The following is a 17283-nucleotide window of genomic DNA, read 5'->3' as shown; positions in this document are numbered from 1 at the left end:
ATGGCTTCTGCTCAAGGTGGGAGCCAGAGCCTGCTCCAGTTCCTGTGGCTGGTGGGCCAGCTCAAGAGAATACCATGTACAGGCTGGGTTTACAGAAATGTGGAGAAGCCAGAAAGTGTATCCAATCATATGTACAGAATGGATATCATGGCTTTTGTAACTGAAGATAAGCATCTTAATAAAGACAGATATGTCCGGCCCACTGTGGTTCATGATATGGCAGAGTGCATCGTTGGTGATATAGCCCCTTCAGATAACATTCTAAAGAAGAAAAACAGGCAAGAAAAGGAATCTATGAAGCGATTAACCCAACTGCTGTCAGAAGATGTCAAGAAGGAAATCTATGATCTCTGGAAAGAGTATGAGAACCAGTCCAGTGCGGAAGCCAAGTTTGTGAAACAGCTGGACCAATGTGAAATGATTCTCCATGCATTCCAGTATGAAGAACTGGAGAACAAACCTGGAAGGCTTCAGGAATTCTATGACTCAATTGGCGGAAAATTCAGCCATCCTGAAATAGTTCAGCTTGTTCCTGAACTTATAGCAGAAAGAAATGCTAAAATTGCTACAGGAACCAGTGAACTTCACCTTGAGGTATTTTTTTTAAGCTTCTGTAATCATGTAATAAATATTTTATTTTATGATTAAAAAAAAGGAATTATCAAGGAAAACTGCCCTGATATTCTAGAACCAGAAAGTAAAATAGAAATTGAGAAAATCCACCAATCGCCTCCTGAAAGAGATCTCAAAATGAAAATTGCCAGAAATATTATAGCCAAATTGCAGAGTTCCCAGGTCAAGGAGAAAATATTGGAAGCAGCCAGAAAGAAACCATTCAAGTATCATGGAGCCACAGTCAGGGTAACATAAGATTTAACAGCTTCTACCTTAAAGACTTGGAAGGCCTGGAATATGATATTCCAAAGGGCAAAGGATCTAGAATTACAACCAAGAATCACCCACTCAACAAAATTGAGTATAATCCTTCAGGGGGAAAAAAAAATGGATATTCAGTGAGATAAGGGACTTTCACACATTCTCGATGAAAAGACCAGAGCTGAATAGAAAATTTGACTTTCAAATACAAGACTCAAGAGAACCATAAGAAGGTAAACAGGAAAGGGAAATCATAAGGGACTTAATAAGTTTAAACTGTTTACATTTCTACATGGGAAGATGATATTTATAACTCATAAGACCTTTCTCATTATTAGGTTAGTTAGAAGGAGCATATACAGACAGAGGGTACAGGTGTGAGTCGAATATGATGGAATGATATCTAAAATATAAAATTAAGGGATGAGAGAGGAATACAGTGGGAGAAAGAGAAAGGGAGAAGTAGAATGGGATAAATTACCTCACATAAAAGAGGCAAGAAAAAGCTTTTGCAGTGGAGGGGAAGAAGGAGAGTGAGTGAACCTTACTCTCCTCAGAATTAGCTCAAAGAGAAATGTGTAACATACACATTCAATGGGGTATAGAAATCTATCTTACCCTACAGGAAAGTAGGAGGGGAAGGGGATAAGAGAAAGGGGGGGGTGATAGAAGGGAGGGCATATTGGGGGAGGAGGTAGTCAGAAGCAAAATACTTTTGAGGAGGGACAAGGTGAAAAGAGAGAGAGAATAGAATATAGGGGGCAGGGTGAAATAGGACAGAGGGAGATAAAATGATCAATAGTAACTGTGAAAAAATGTTTGAAGCAAATTTCTCTGACTTCTCAAACATATAGAGAACTGGGTCAAATTTATAAAAACAAGAGCCATTCCCCAATTGATAAATGATCAAAAGATATGATCAGTTTTCAGGTGAAATAATCAAAGCTATCTATAGCCATATGAAAAAAAAATACTCTAACTCACTATTGATTGAAGAAATGCAAATTAAAACTATTCTGAAGTACAGCCACATAGCTATTAGATTGGCTAATAGGACGGAAAAGGTGACAAATTTTGGAAGGAATGGGGGAAAAATGAGACTTTAATGTACTGTCGGGGGAGTTGTGATCTAATTCAATCATTCTGAAGAGCAATTGGAACTGCCCAAAGGGCTATAAAACCATGCATACCCTTTGACGTAGCAATACCACTACTAGGTCTGTATCCCAAAAGAGATTTAAAAAAAAGAAAAAGAAAAAGGACCTATACACACAAAAATATTTATAGCAGCTCTTTTCTGGGGGTAAAGAATTAGAAGTTGTGGGGACCCATCAACTGGGGAATGGCTGAACAAACTGTAGTACGTGATTATGATGGAATACTATTTTAGTATAAGAAATGATGAGCAGTATGCTGTCAGAAAAACCTGGAAAGATTTGCATGGGCTGATGCAAAGTGAAATGTACTGTGTACAAAGTAACAGCAATATTGCACGATGATCGATCACCTGTGAATGACTTAGCTATTCTCAGCAACACAACAATCCAAGACAACTCTGCAGGACTTAATGATGAAAAATGCTATTTATCCCCAGAGAAAAAACTGATGGTGTCTGAATACAGATTGAAGCATACTTTTTTTTACTTTATTTTTCTTGAGGGTTTTTTTTGGTCTGTTTTTCTTCATAACATGACTATTATGGATATGTTTTGCATGACTACACAAGTATAATAACCTTTATCAAATTGCTTGCCTTCTTAATGAGGAAGGAGGAGGGGAGTGGGAAGGAAAGGAAAGAATGTGTAACTAAAAGTTTTAAAAACAAATGTTAAAACTGTTTTTACATACAACTGTGGGAAAATAAAATACTAAATAAAAGCTTAAAAATAAAGACAAAGAAAAGGAAAAAACATATCTGATCAATACATCCAAAAATTCTGAAAATATATACATTATACAACAATTGTGGACCTCTCATTTCTGCAAAGAGGTAAACTGGAAATGTCTTTTCATATCACTTGTTTTGAGTCATGTTTGTTTTTAATTTTGCAACATTCATTTTTGATTTTGTGTGTGTGTGTATGTGTGTGTGGTTAAGCTTTCTGTTTACATTGTTGTAATCATTGTGTATATTGTTTTCTTGGCTTACTCACTTTGATCTGCATCAATTCATGTAGATCTATGCTTCTCTGTATTTATCAAACATCATTTCTTACAGCAAAGTAATATTCTGTTACATTTATATGCCACAATTTGTTTAGCCATTCCCCAATTAATGATTTTCTAATTCTTTACAATCACAAAAGGCTCTACTATAAATATTTTGGTGGATAAAGGTACTTTCTTCTTATCAATGTCATCCTTGAGGCATAAGCTCAGTAATACAATCTCTGGGTTAAAGAATATTCACATTTTAGTCACTTTCCTTGCATAATTCCAAATTGTCTTCCCCAAATGGTTGTACCAATTCATAGCTCCAATAACAATGCACCAGTGTGCCTAACTTCCAACACTGACTATTGACACAGGCATGCCATGCTGGGTCGTCCTTTGCCAGTGTCTCCTATGTCATAAAATTGATCCCAAAGTTCTTCAGAGAGGCCTTGAGGATGTATATTTTCCTGAAGAAACATGCTATGTAATTCCTTGTGTTCTTGAACACAAAATCAATAGTAAATAAATCACAGATATGAATAACTGTCAAAATAGCAAAGTTAAAAAACTGATTCTAATATTCATTCTAGCAACAATAAAGATGTGTAAACTTAAATAAGTCTCACTTAAATTGCTCAGTCTCAGTTGGACCATTTTTCCTAGGAGCTATAAAATTCAATGACTCCGAATTTTAGGATGGTGGGGGTAGGGTGTCAATTAAGTCAATCAATCAATTACCCTGTCCCACTTAAAGCAAGTGACAAGCTGTTACATTCTCATATCTGTGTTTAGGTGGGGACAATCAATCAGAGATGGGAACTAGATATGAACAAGACCTATACAAGTCAATCATAGGCTTCAGACTAAGTGCAAAAAGTAATTGATCAATCTCCAAGTTCCATTCAATGAGATGGGATGACACCACATAGGAAGTGGCTTTGGATTGGCTAAGGAAACCGATTATACTTTAGCCAATTTGGAACACAAAGACACAGCATAAAGGAGAGCCTTTGCAGGCAAGTCTCTGAGAAGGAATGTCTTGGGTGAAGGGGAAGGAAACCCTTACTCTTGGTCTCAGACTCCTTCCCAAACTTGAGCACTGGAGGGTTTAATTAGTTTTAGATGACCAGAAGATTTGGACCTTTCCCTAGTTCTAGAAATATCTCCTAAATAGCTGACAGTGTTTGAATTGGCAAGTGAGATAAAACTAGATACACTGAGGTAAAATAGTTTCAAGACTATAAAGAGTCCAGTAGAAAAGCTACACCATGCCTAAGAGAAAATAACTTCTAGTGACCAAGAGCTGTTATCTCTTTGCTAAATGTGCTTTCAAAACTTGAGTGTACTTTATTCCAGATTTGGATGTACTTGGAGGAAAAAAGGAACTATCCATCTATCACCTACATATATGTAAGCAAAAATATGTGTCATATGCACATGCAAAAATACATAGATATATACATAGAAATATATTCATGGCGTTACATAGGTTATATCCTCTCTCTCTCTCTCTCTCTCTCTCTCTCTCTCTCTCTCTCTCTCTCTCTCTCTCTCTCTCTCTCTCTCTCTCTCTCTCTCTTTGTCTCTCTCTGTCTATCTTCCAAGGACGTCCAAGACACAAACCTAAAAGAAGAGAATAATTCCAGAACAACTATGAGCAGAGCTTTAGATAAAAGTATGGCTTGCCCACAAAGTCTATTCCCAAAAGAGGTGACATTTAAACTAAAAAAAAAAATGTTATAAATGAAATAACAGCTTTAGAAGAAAGAATTGAAAAGAAAATTAATACTTCAGTACAGGAGGTATAAAATCTTATTGCAGTAACAAACTCCTTGAAAATTAGAATGGATAAAATAAATGACTCCATGAGATAGTAAGACATTTTAAACAAAATCAGGTCTGAAAAATTCCAGAAAATAACAAGTGACTTATAAAATTGGCCAAAATAGGTATTAGAATCCTTAGACTACCAAAAAAATAATAATCAAAAGAAAAAAATGCTGGGAACATCATAACCAAAGATCAGAACTTCTAAACTAAAAACAAACAAACAAACAAAAATTGTGAGAAGCCAGAAAGAAAAAGTTCAAGTTCCAGGATCACACAAGACTTGACAACTACTAGTATAAAGAACAAAAGAGCTTGTAATTTTATATTTCAAAAGATAAAGGCTTACAAATAGTAATAACTTATCCAGGAAAAAAAACCAGTATAATCTTATAGGAAAGAAAATAAAAATTTAATGAAGTAAATTACTTCAAAGCATTCCTGAGGAAAAGATCAAAACTGAATAGAATCTGAATTGTAAATAAAAAAAGTCAAAAGAAACTTAGAGAGGTAAATGTTTTGTAGCAACTAATAAATTAGACATCACCTTATAAGGTGAATATTTTCCTGAAGGGACACACTATATAATTCCTTATGTTCTTGAACATATAATTAGTAATAAATAAATCACAGATATGAATAACCATATGTCATAAAAGTGAATAACCTTATGTCATAAAAGCAGAGTCATAAGAACTGGTTCTAATTTTTACTCTAGCAATAATAAAGTTGTAAACTTTTAAACAATCAAATACAACAGAGAAAAAGTGTGAATAAGGAGAAGTAGGAAGCATAAGAAAGAGAGTAGAATAAGGGAGGCATTAGGTATAAACAAAACCAACTCTAAATTTGAAGAGTGGATTCTGAAGGGAGGATGAAACAAGGAAAACCTATTATCTTGGTCTAGGTTAAAGAGAGATGGCAATAGAAATAGAAAGCACATAAATCACTAGTTATGAGCATGCTTCCCCCCCACCACCACCTTCTTCTTTGTAAAAAAAATAAATAAATGAAGGCAGGAGGAGGAGGGGCAAAGAGAAGAAAAGGTATGAGAGGGTAGGATGAAGGAAATATACAATTAACAATCATTAATGCGAATGTATGAAAAGAACAAGCTTATTAAATAGAAAATGATAGAAGAATGGATTAGAAAGCAGAATTCAACAACATGAGATTTAAAAAAACACTTAAAATTAAATTTCACACAGTGTTAAAGCAAGAGGCTAGTGCAGTAATTTATGCTTCAGGTGACATCAGAAAATCAGGGATAATGATCATGATCTCAGACATAAATGTAGCAAATATGGACATGGGTAGAAGAAATAAATGGGGAAACCATATTATGATTAAAAGCCCCACAAATCAACTTAAATGCTTAATGCTTGCACTGAATAGCATCTAAATACTTAAAAAAAAAAGAAATTCAACTTAAAGGGAAAAATATCTAGTAAATCTATAGTAGTATGGAACCTCAATGTGCTTCTTTCATATTCAGACAATTCTAATAAAAAGATAAATGAAAAGGAGGCAAGGATATGAATAGAATTTTAGAAAAGTTAGATAATGATAGCTCTCTGTAGATTATTGAATAGGAATAGGAAAGTATATGTGTCTATGTATGTGTGTGTATTTATATATTTCTCAATTCTTCATGGTACATTATAAAAATTGACCGTTAAGGTATAATAACCTTATAACCTCAGAAAAACAAATATATAAACATATGCTTTACTGACAACAGAATAAAAATAAAGGACCTTTGTAGAACACATTAACATTAATTGAAGATTGACTTAATCCTAAAAAAACCATGAGTCAACAAACAAATTATTGAAAGAATAAAAAAATCTATCCAAGAAAATGGCATTGACATAAATCCTCAAACTTTGAAGATATAGCCAAAGTAGTCATGGGGGAGGGGGAGGCACAGGGGCAGAGCCAAGATGGCAGAATAGGGGCATCAACCTGCTGAACTCTTCCAGTATTCTCTTCCAAACAAATTTGAAATAATGCCTTAAATAAGTTTTTGGAGCAGAAGAGACAACAAAAGGTTGAGATGAAACATTTTTCCAGCCTAAGACAATTCAGGAGCTTGGCAAGAGAAATCTGTGACACCAGGGAGGAGGGGCTGGCCTGGAGTACACACTATATAGCAGCACCGGCAATGGGCCTTGCAGGCAGCCAGGTAAGACCATTAGCATCAGTGGTTTTGGAAGTTCTCAGTCTAGAGATGGTAAAAGGGTTGGAAACTGGTCAAAAAGGGATTACAGAGGATCCTTTGCTGGCACTGGGCACAGCTGACACAGATTGGCAACTCTATTGCCCATAGAGGGCTCTGGGTTGAGGTTTCCATTTGCAATTCCAGGGGGAAGAAGAGTGCTGGGGGGTTGCTCACAAGAGGGCAGGGAACCTGGTTGCAGTTGTAAGGCAGAAAAGAGACCTAGAACTTTCTGCGGCTGGGGGTGATGAGCTTTTCCTGGGTAAAGAACAAAACACAGACCAGGAGGGCAATAATCACACCTCTTCCCAAATCACAACATCTTGGAAGCACAAAAAACTTGCAGATCACCAGAATTAGCTCTGAAAATAGCATCCCAAAAAAGTTTGAAGTTTGGGAAAGTGCTTCCTTATCCTCAGGTGGGCAAAGTACAACTTTAACAAAAAGTTCAAAGTGAAGAAAAAGGCCGAGAAAATGAGCAAACAACAAAAAAAGAACTTGACCATAAAAAGGTACTATGAGAAGACCTGAGTTCAAATCCAGCCTCAGATCAAACACTTGACACTAGCTGTGTGACCCTGGGCAAGTCATTTAACCCCAACTGCCAAAAAAAAAAAGCTACTGTGGTGGCAGGGAAGACCAAGACATAAACTTAGAAGACAAGAATGTGAAAACAACTACAACCAAAGCCTCAAAGAAAAATGCTAATATGACACAAGTATAAGAATTCCTGGAAGAGTTAAAGGAAGAGATAAGAATGGTAGAGGAAAAATTGGGAAAAGATATGACAGTGATATAAGAAAATTATGAAAAGAGAATTAATGTCTTGTTTTTTTAAAGAAGGTACAGAACATACTGAAGAAAATAACACCTTAAAAAGCAGAATAGGCCAAATGAAAAAGGAGGTACAAAAAAACCCTTAAAAAGCAAAATTTACTAAATGGGAAAAAAATATACAAAAGCTCTCTCAGGAAAATAATTACTTAAAAATTAGAATTGGGCAAGTGGAAGCTGATGACTCCCTAAGACATCAAGAAACAATAAAACAAAGTAAAAAAGATGAAAAAATTTTAAGAAAATGTGAAATAGAAGATATGAAATAGAAAAATAACTGACCTGAAAAATAGATTGAGGAGAGATAATTTAAGAATTATTGACTGCCTGAGAGCCATGATAAAAAAAAAAACAAGGAGCCTAGATGTCATATTTCAAGAAATTACCAAGGAAAACTGCCTCAACATTCTAGAACCAGAGAGTAAAATAGAAATTGAAAGAACCCACCAATCACTTCCTGAAGAGATCTCAAAATGAAAACTCCCCAAAATATTAAATTCTAGAGCTCCCAGGTCGAGAAAATACTGCAAACATCCAGAAAGAAGCAATTTAAATATTGTGGACTCACAGTCAGGATCATGCAAAATTTAGAAGCTTCCATGTTAAAGGAGCAAAGGGCTTAGAATTTGATATTTGAGAAGGCTAAAGAGCTAGGATTACAACTGAGAATAATTTACCCAGCAAAACTGAGTGTACTCCTTCAGGGAAAAATGGATATTTAATAAAATAGAGAGCTTTAAAGCATTCCTGAAGAAAATACCAGAGCTGAATAGAAAATCTGTCATTCAAACACAAGATTTAATAGAAACATAAAAATGAAAACATGAAAGAGAAACCATAAGGAAATTGACAAAATTAAACTGTTTATATTCCTATATAGGAAGCTGATACATGTAACTTCTGAACTTTATCATTATTTGAGCAGTTTGAAGGAATCTACATAGAAAGAGGGCAGAGGAGTGAGTGAATTATGTTGAGATGATGTAAAAAAATGAATGGGTGATGAAGACAGATGCACTGAGGAAGGAAGAGGTAGAATTGGAAAAATTATCTCACACAAAAGAGCTTTTACAGTGGAGGGAAAAGTGGGGTGGGGTGGAATGGCAGGTAAAGCAGGTAAGGCTTGAACTTCACTCTCATCAGAATTGCTTCAAAGAAAGAAGAAAAAAAATCTATTATTTGTATCTATCTATTTATCCAGAGAGAGTGAAGTGAAGTGAGAAAATGAAGTGAAAGTGAAGTGGGAAATGCAGGAGATCATTGTCACAGTAACAGCAGTACTGTAAGAATGATCAACTATGAAAGACTTAGGTGCTCTAATCAATAATGACAATGTCAAAGGACTCATAATGAAAAAATGCTATCCACATTCAGAAAGATAACTAATTAACTCAGTGCAAATTGAACTATAATTTTCTCACCTCTTTGTTTTTCTTGTTTTGTGATAGGGCTAATGTGGAAATATATTTTGCATGATTTCATATAAACAACTGATATACCATATGGCTTGCCTTCTCAGTGGGTAAGCAAGGGGTGGGAGGGAGGGAGAGAATTTGGAATTCCAAAAATTTTTTAAAAGATTGTTAAAAATAAATAAATAATAAATTTAAAAGGGGGAAAAACAAAGTTGTCATGAGGTCAAATTTTATATCTCTAAATGTTTAAATCACCAGAAAAGATCAAGAATAGATCAGTGACTTGAGCAAGCCACTTAAAAATAAAAACAGCCTAGGAAATCAACACATTATAAAACCCCAACTTAACACCCAAAATAGAAATTCTGAAAATCAAAAAAGAAATTAATGAAGTTGAAATAAAAATCAAATGAATTAATGAATAAAATGAATAGTCAAGTTAAAAAAAACATAATAGATAAAACATTAGTCTGATTAAAAAAACAAAGAAAACTCAATTGTCAGTTCAAAAATAAAAAGGCAGAAATAAGAAATGGAGAATAAGGGAAATTATTAGAAACAATTTTGCCCAATTACATGCCAACAAAGTTGATCATTCAATAATGGATGAATATCTACAAAAATATAAAATATTTAGATGAAAAGAAAATACACATGATTTAAATAATCTGATTTCAGAAAAAGAAACTGAACTACCTACAAATGAACTCTCAATAAAGTGAACAGATTAATTTATAAATTAATTCTATCAAATAATAAAAAAATTAATTCAATATTCTATGTTTTACAAAGATGTAAAAATAAGGGATTCTACTAAAACCCATCTATAATATAAAAAAATCCTTTTAATACCTAAGTGAGAGAAAGAACAATCACAAAAAAAACATACTAATATCCTTAATGAATATTGACAGAAAATGTTAAAATAAATATGAGCAAGGATACCATGGAAACAAAAAATTGTACATCATAGCCAAGTGGGGAACATAGGAATAAATAAATGGGTCTTTCATTTATACATGGTAAATAGCATCTATCTTAATCTGAGAATTAGCATCACATATAGTGGGGATAAACTAGAGACTTTTCCAATAAGATAAGAGGTAAAGCAAGTGTACATGCTTGGTGTTATTACTAAATATAGTGCTAGAAATGCTATAACAGAGATGAGAAAAAAATAGAGAGAATAAGCCGAGGGAAAAAGGAAACAATAATAATAATAACTAGCACTTAACAGTACTTCAAGTTTTTCAAGCACTTTACAAATATATCTCCAAACAGCCTCGGGAGATAGAGGCTATTATTATCCCCATTTTACAGCTGGGAAAACTGAGACTAAGAAGAACCTTGCCCCATCTCACACAGCCAATAGTGTCTGAGGTCAAATTTGAACTCACTCAGATCTTCCTGACTCCAGGTCACCTACAGTGGCAATCTCTTGGATTCCAGAGCTTAGCATACATAAAAAAGAAAAAAAAAAGGTACAGAATGATAAATATATTTTCAAACATGGCAAATGTGTGAATTTTTCTTTTGCTTGACTATTTTTTTTATTTGAAAAATTTAGAGGAGGTTTATAGGGGTTTAAAAATAAATTGAAAAAAATGGGTACTATTATACATAGTAATTCTGTCTAATAGACCAGACTGGATGTAATACTGGATGAGTGGATAAATCTGGTTCCATTTTTTTTCAGGATTTTAATTTTTTTTTTGTTATTATGTACTTGAAAAGTATCAAGAAATATAACTATTGTTACAATGAACAGAAAAAAGCTTATTTAACTATGAAACAGCAGATCTCTTACATACAGCCTATTTTTTAGCATATAATAAATTCAGCACAGTTCTAAAGCTGTATTGTTTTACCTGTGTCTCCATTTGGACATTCTTCTGTTTTATTCTATGTATTAAAAAGTTCCATTAATGCTTTTTGTTGCTCTTTTTAAAATGCTTTTCCTCTTGGGGGAGGGGCAGAGCCATCACTATCACTGTTCTTTCACTTTCAACTCTCCTTTATCTCCCCATCAAAAAAGAAAATCCCTGCATATATAATAAATTAACATAATCCAGTAAAAAAAAACACCCACAATTTGTTATGGCTGAAAATGTTTTCATCTACATTTCTAGTCCAATACTTCTCCATCAAGAAGTACTCAGAATGTTTCATCATCAGGTTTCTGGAGTTGCATTCTGGTGATTGTATTGGTCAGAGTTAAATGGTTCAAAATTATTTTCCTTTACAATATTTTTGTTACATTATACATTATTGTCCTTATTCTGTTCACTTTGCGCTGCATCAATTTATACAAGATTTTTCTGAACCTGTCCTATTTGTCATTTCTTATAGTATAATGATATTTCATTGCTCCAGCTAGGTGACATAATGGATAGAGTTCTGAACTCAGATACTCACTAGCTGTGTGACAGACAAGTCATTTAACCTCTGTCTGCCTCAGTTTCCCCAACTATAAAATGGGTGTATAACAACACCTACCTCACAGGTAGAACCAAACAAGAATATTCATAAAACACTTAGCATAGTGCCCAGTATATAGTAGGCACTTAATAAATTCTGAGAGAGGGGGAGAGAAAAGGGGAGGGGGGGAGAGGGAAAGAGAGAGAGAGAGAGAGAGAGAGAGAGAGAGAGAGAGGAGGCTGAGAAAAAAAGAGGTCTTAACAATAGTCTCAATTTTTAAAAGTGAAATATAAAGCAAAGTCCTTAGCTGAAAGTGTTTCTTTGACTCAGGAATAGCAGAAGTTTATTCTTTAGTATATTTTTCCATTTAAGTTTGCCTTTTTTCCCCCCAAATGCCCTTGATTATAATTTTTATTATGTTGTGGCCAATACCTGATATATTTAATATTTCTATTTTTTTTGCATTAAATAATGAGGTTTGTATGCCCTAACATATGGTTGTGTTTTGTAAAGGTGCCATGTGCAGCTGAAAAATATGTATGTTCCTTCCTATTGTCACTCAAACATCAGAGTTCTATCATATCTATGGATTCCTGATTGGGGAAAAGCTATAAAATACAGTAAAAAATGAAAAGCCATAAAAACTTAAACTCTGTGAAAGGTGGTAAGCCCAAACATGGTGACCTGTTAAAATCATAACAGATACTGAATCATGATTTAGACACTGAGTCAAAACTTAGATATTATGACCTATGAAAACCATAACAAGAATATCATGACCCATATGTAACTAGAACATGATTAATACACAAACTTAGGTTTGGCATAACATTTGCTTAACGTCCAAGCTCATTACTAAGAAAAAATAAAAACCAAAACCAAAAATATCCACCAATCAGTAGTGATGCACTCTCTAGCTGCTCCTCCCTTTGTCTGTTTTCTATAATTAGCATGGGGATTTTGGGGGTTCTTTGGTGGGGATACACTGAACTGCCTGGCAGCTGCCCCAGATTGCCCTGTTTTGTAAGTAATTATAATAAATGATTAAACTCCTATAATCAATCTGGAGCTCCTTGGCCTCTTCTTTTGGTTTCAAGAACATCCCCCAGTTATGGGGGAGGTACAGGGTTCCCCAGCCAGGGGAATTCTGGACCTTACAATATCTTTTCTAAGATTTCTAAATTTTATTCTGGTCTTTAATTTTTCTTAAACCTTCATTTATTCAACTTTAGAAAAATGAAACACTTGTACAGCTGTGTGTATATGGGTGTAGGAATGCTCTTGCATTGACAGAGTAGGACCCTTCTTTCTCCTTGGGTCAAGTTCCCTTTGGGCTTGGCCACAATTGGCATGACTCAAAAAACAGCAAGATGGGGTGGTTGAGCTCTATTTGGTGCTGACCTTAATGTCTTTAGCTCCTGTTCCTGGTTTCCATTTCCCCTAATGTGCCTGTGCTTAGTGTTGGCAGCTTTTAGCCCTCATAGATTGTTATAACTCACAGTTCTGTGGTCTTCAAGTTGCCTTGGAGGGTCCTTGGTCACAGCATTGCAATCTGTGGTTTTCACACTCCATGAGAGATTTCCATTCAGAGCACTGCTGGCTTCTACCTGCTCAGGGCCCCTACTCAAATCACCACATGACAAGTTTTCATAAAAACTTAAGACCAATAAGCACTGGAAAGGATTTTAAGTTCCAGGTTCTTCACCTGGAGTCCATGGACCCCTCCCCGCAATGGCTGTGGATAGATGTCAGGGGGTCTATGAAACTGGAGAAAAAAATCTTTATCTTCACTAACTCCTAACTAGAACTTAGCATTTCCTTGAATTATTGAATTAGGAATTATTGAATTAATTGAATTATGAATGCAGGCAACAAACATCATTCTGAAAAGTATCCCTGGTCTTCACCAAGCTGCTGGAGGGACCCATGAAGCAAAAAAAAAAGTTAAGATTCCCTGATCTAATTCAATCCTATCATTTTACATGTGAGAAAACTAGGGAACAGAGGTGAAGAGATTTTTTTTTTTCTGAAGTCAAACTGTATCAGAGCTGAAACATGAACCAAGCTTTCCTGAAAGCCACATACTGCTGTTTCCCTAGATTTGTTAGACCAAACAGGCTCCAATGGGCCCCATACACTGGACAGAAGCTAATTCACTGAAAGCCATGTCTATGACACCAGAACTTTGCTCTTTTGAGGTAACAGTTCTTTTAAGTATGCTCAGTTGACTTGGTGAGACAAAAGAGAGGAAATCAGACCAACTTTTTATTAAGCCACAAATGACCAGACCAAATACACTGTAATAAAAAAAGGTTTATTGACAAATGTCAATAGAACACCTGTTCTAATATCAATTTAAAAAAATATGTTATTGGAGTCTTTTAAAAACATCTATAAACTGCTGCTAGTAATAATTTTACTATTTGTCCTGTTTTGTAGTTCTCATGTTAGATCTTTAGAAACATCTTATACATTAAGTAACTGGGTCATGGTACAAAAAAGATGTATCTTTGCTTACTCATAATTTTTTTTTAAATAATTTATTTTTGTTGTCCATTTCATTACTAAATTTTTATAAATCTCTCATTTTTCTCTGGGAAAACCCAGTATGTTACCTCAAGAATCAAATAATGAAATTTGAAAATGCAAGATGGATTTCTCTGAAATGGAAAGGATACTGAAATCTATTCATGGACCCCTTGGGAGGGCAAAGGTGGAGTGGTCCAGCTCTAAAATCCTTTCCAGCTCTTAGTGGTCTATGTTTCTATGAATGCTGCATGTCATATAGCAATCTGACTGAACATACCCCCAGGCAGCAGACAAATAACTCATATTAGTTAGCCAAAGAAATATCAAATGCTAACACAAATTTTTCAACTAGAGTTTAGAAATTTCACAGTTATGTAGTTTATTTCCATTAATATTATTATATAGTATTTTTGTATTCTAGAAAGTAAATGTACACCTGGATAATACAAAATAATAAATATAAAATACTTGTGAAACATGCCTTCAAAATGATGGCATATTTACAGTAAACCTTAGCCAAAACACATGTAAGCAGGTCTCAAATGCAAGATTTCCCATTAAAAGTAAAAGTTATAATTCACAAATGCTGATGAACCAGTTACAGGAAAAAAACAGTAACAAATATTTCCAAGAATCATTCTGTATATTAAAGTTACTTCCATAACCTAGCTGGTTCATGGACAAAATGCTTTTTTTTTTTTTTTGATACTGGATCTATAATTTCTTTAGTGTAGGAAACTTAAGGGAAGGCAACTCCGTCTACCATTGCACCTCAGAAACTACTAGAAAATTCTTGCCTCAAAGTTACTTGGAGCACTAAACTTAGATGACTTGCCCCGTTTCACTAAATCAGTATGTACCAGAGTTAATCAGACCCACGGTCTTTCTGATGCTGAGATTAGCCCTCTAGCTACGATATCATGCTAAGTAAACATTCCAACAAGAAAACATAAATAAACCTTCAAACAATACATAATGAAATACAGGAAACAGAAGAAATTTGGGATAGTTAACTTTATCCTTCTATTCCCTACTGGGTTCAAGGCAATTTTTTGTATCTGCTTAATTTACTAATAAAAAGCTATTTTCATCTTAAGGTCTGATTTTGAACAGAAACTTATTTTAGCAAAATCACATGTGGTGAATGTTGTATACACTAAGTATGTAGGTATAAATATGTATTTGTATTTTTGTGCATTTCACAATTCTCTCTAGTTATAAGGTTTGTTCTGTGCAAGTCACTATATATATGTACATACTGATCAGGGTTGAGGTAGGCTGAACAAAAGGAAAAGTCATTTCAGTAGATTGGGAACTTTAATTTCACTATCATTTCCAAGTAGATGAAAAATATAGAACCCTTGCTTAATTTCAAAAACTGTGCTAGTCAGTAGTACACTTATGAAGGTTAGAGACAAGATGACTGTCAATGACTAATTGAGTATGGTGTTCTCACAAAATAACCTAGTACTTTTTTGCCTTAATATATTTTCCAATGTGTTAAAAAAAAAGTCCTTAAAAACTACATATTATATAAAAAAAATTAAGTATTGTGGGGTAGTTGGGTGATGCAGTGGATAGAGACTGGCCCTGGCCTGGGAGGTCCGAGTCCAAATCCAGCCTCAGACACTAAGTAGCTGTGTGACCCTGGGCATGTCACTTAATCCCAATTGCCACAAAAAAAAAGGTACTATGAAATTATTTCATTGTTCTGTGTTTTAATATGGGAAATTAGCATGCTTTTATACCAACTGGTAACTCTATCAATGCTGACTGGTAACTGTTCTGTAGCTGCTTAGGAGATTTAAGAGGTTAAACTGCCCTGGGTTATACAGTCAATATGCGTAAAAGGCTTGGCTTGAAATCAGGTCTTTCAGATTTTGTATTATAAAGTCTTTTTTCAAAAGGAACTCCAAAGTGGGAAATACAATCAAGAGCCTAATATATAAGGATATTATATGGTCATTAAAAAGCTATGTAGACCTAATTACAATTGAATGACATTATATCTTCCAGAGTTAAAAAAGATCTCTACAGAGTAGGGGTTCTTAAACTTTTTTGTCAGGGACTCTTTTGACAGTCTGGTGAAGCCCACTCAGAGTAAGGCTTTTAAATGTACAAAATACATAGCATCACAATGGAAATCAATCATATTGAAATAGTGATCAAAATGTTAAAACCAAACAAAACAAGTTCACCCCCTCCAGGTTAAGAACCTTTGCTATAGAGGAATTCATTATTAATAGTCAAGAACTTCCCTTAGAAAAGGAAAAGCTCAGCTTTGTTTACAAGTCAATGCATTAGTTATACTTCCTTTGCTCAATCTTTTTCTGTTATATTGACAATCAACTTACATTAAAAAAAATTAAATTCAAAGTCTTGCATTTAAGCATAAAGCTACATGCCTTCACATAATATAGCCACTAATGTTAATATATTTCTTTAAAACAAGTTGTAATTATTAAACAATGAATACATTGATGTGGAGAATATATGACCTTTTACAAGTATATAGTCACATTTATTAGTTCATGATTAAATTTCACACACCTATAGAAACACTAGAAATGCTTGCATCCCAAAGTACCTAAAAGCCCTAACATTTATGAAGCTTGTCAATTTTAAACAAGTTCCATTTGAAATAATCTTTATGGCTTTTACCGTAGAAGATCCACTCACAGAATGTTATTTGCTATACAGTTAGAAATGGTACATCACTTAGCACCTTTCAATCATGAAAGAAAATCGCTGGACCTAAAAAAGCAGTAAGCTAACTGAGGCAGATTACATAAAAGAACATGTTTAAGTTCTATAATTATTCAGCTACATTGGTATAATTATACAAACCTCTACAGTATCACTTGTAAAGATAGGGATTCCATTTTATTAAAATGGTAATTCAGTCTAGAATGAGTCAAATTCTGAACAGTTTCTCACATTTTTCTAAAAGCTTAAACTTTAAAATATCTTCTAATAAAAAAGATCAATCTCTTTATATAAGCAAACAGGCCA

At 34.3% G+C, this 17283-nt stretch overlaps 1 pseudogene; it reads left to right on the top strand.

Moving 5' to 3' along the window:
• On the top strand, positions 1-7435 carry LOC110222057 (5'-deoxynucleotidase HDDC2 pseudogene; annotated as a pseudogene).
• Positions 7436-17283: the final 9848 nt, after the last annotated feature.

This window comes from Phascolarctos cinereus, unplaced genomic scaffold (genome assembly GCF_003287225.1).
Source record: "Phascolarctos cinereus isolate Bilbo 61053 unplaced genomic scaffold, phaCin_HiC Scaffold_4;HRSCAF=312, whole genome shotgun sequence".
In the NCBI taxonomy this organism is placed as follows: Eukaryota; Metazoa; Chordata; class Mammalia; order Diprotodontia; family Phascolarctidae; genus Phascolarctos; species Phascolarctos cinereus.
Note: the sequence above shows the minus strand (reverse complement) of the source record. Positions and strands in the feature narration are given on the sequence as shown.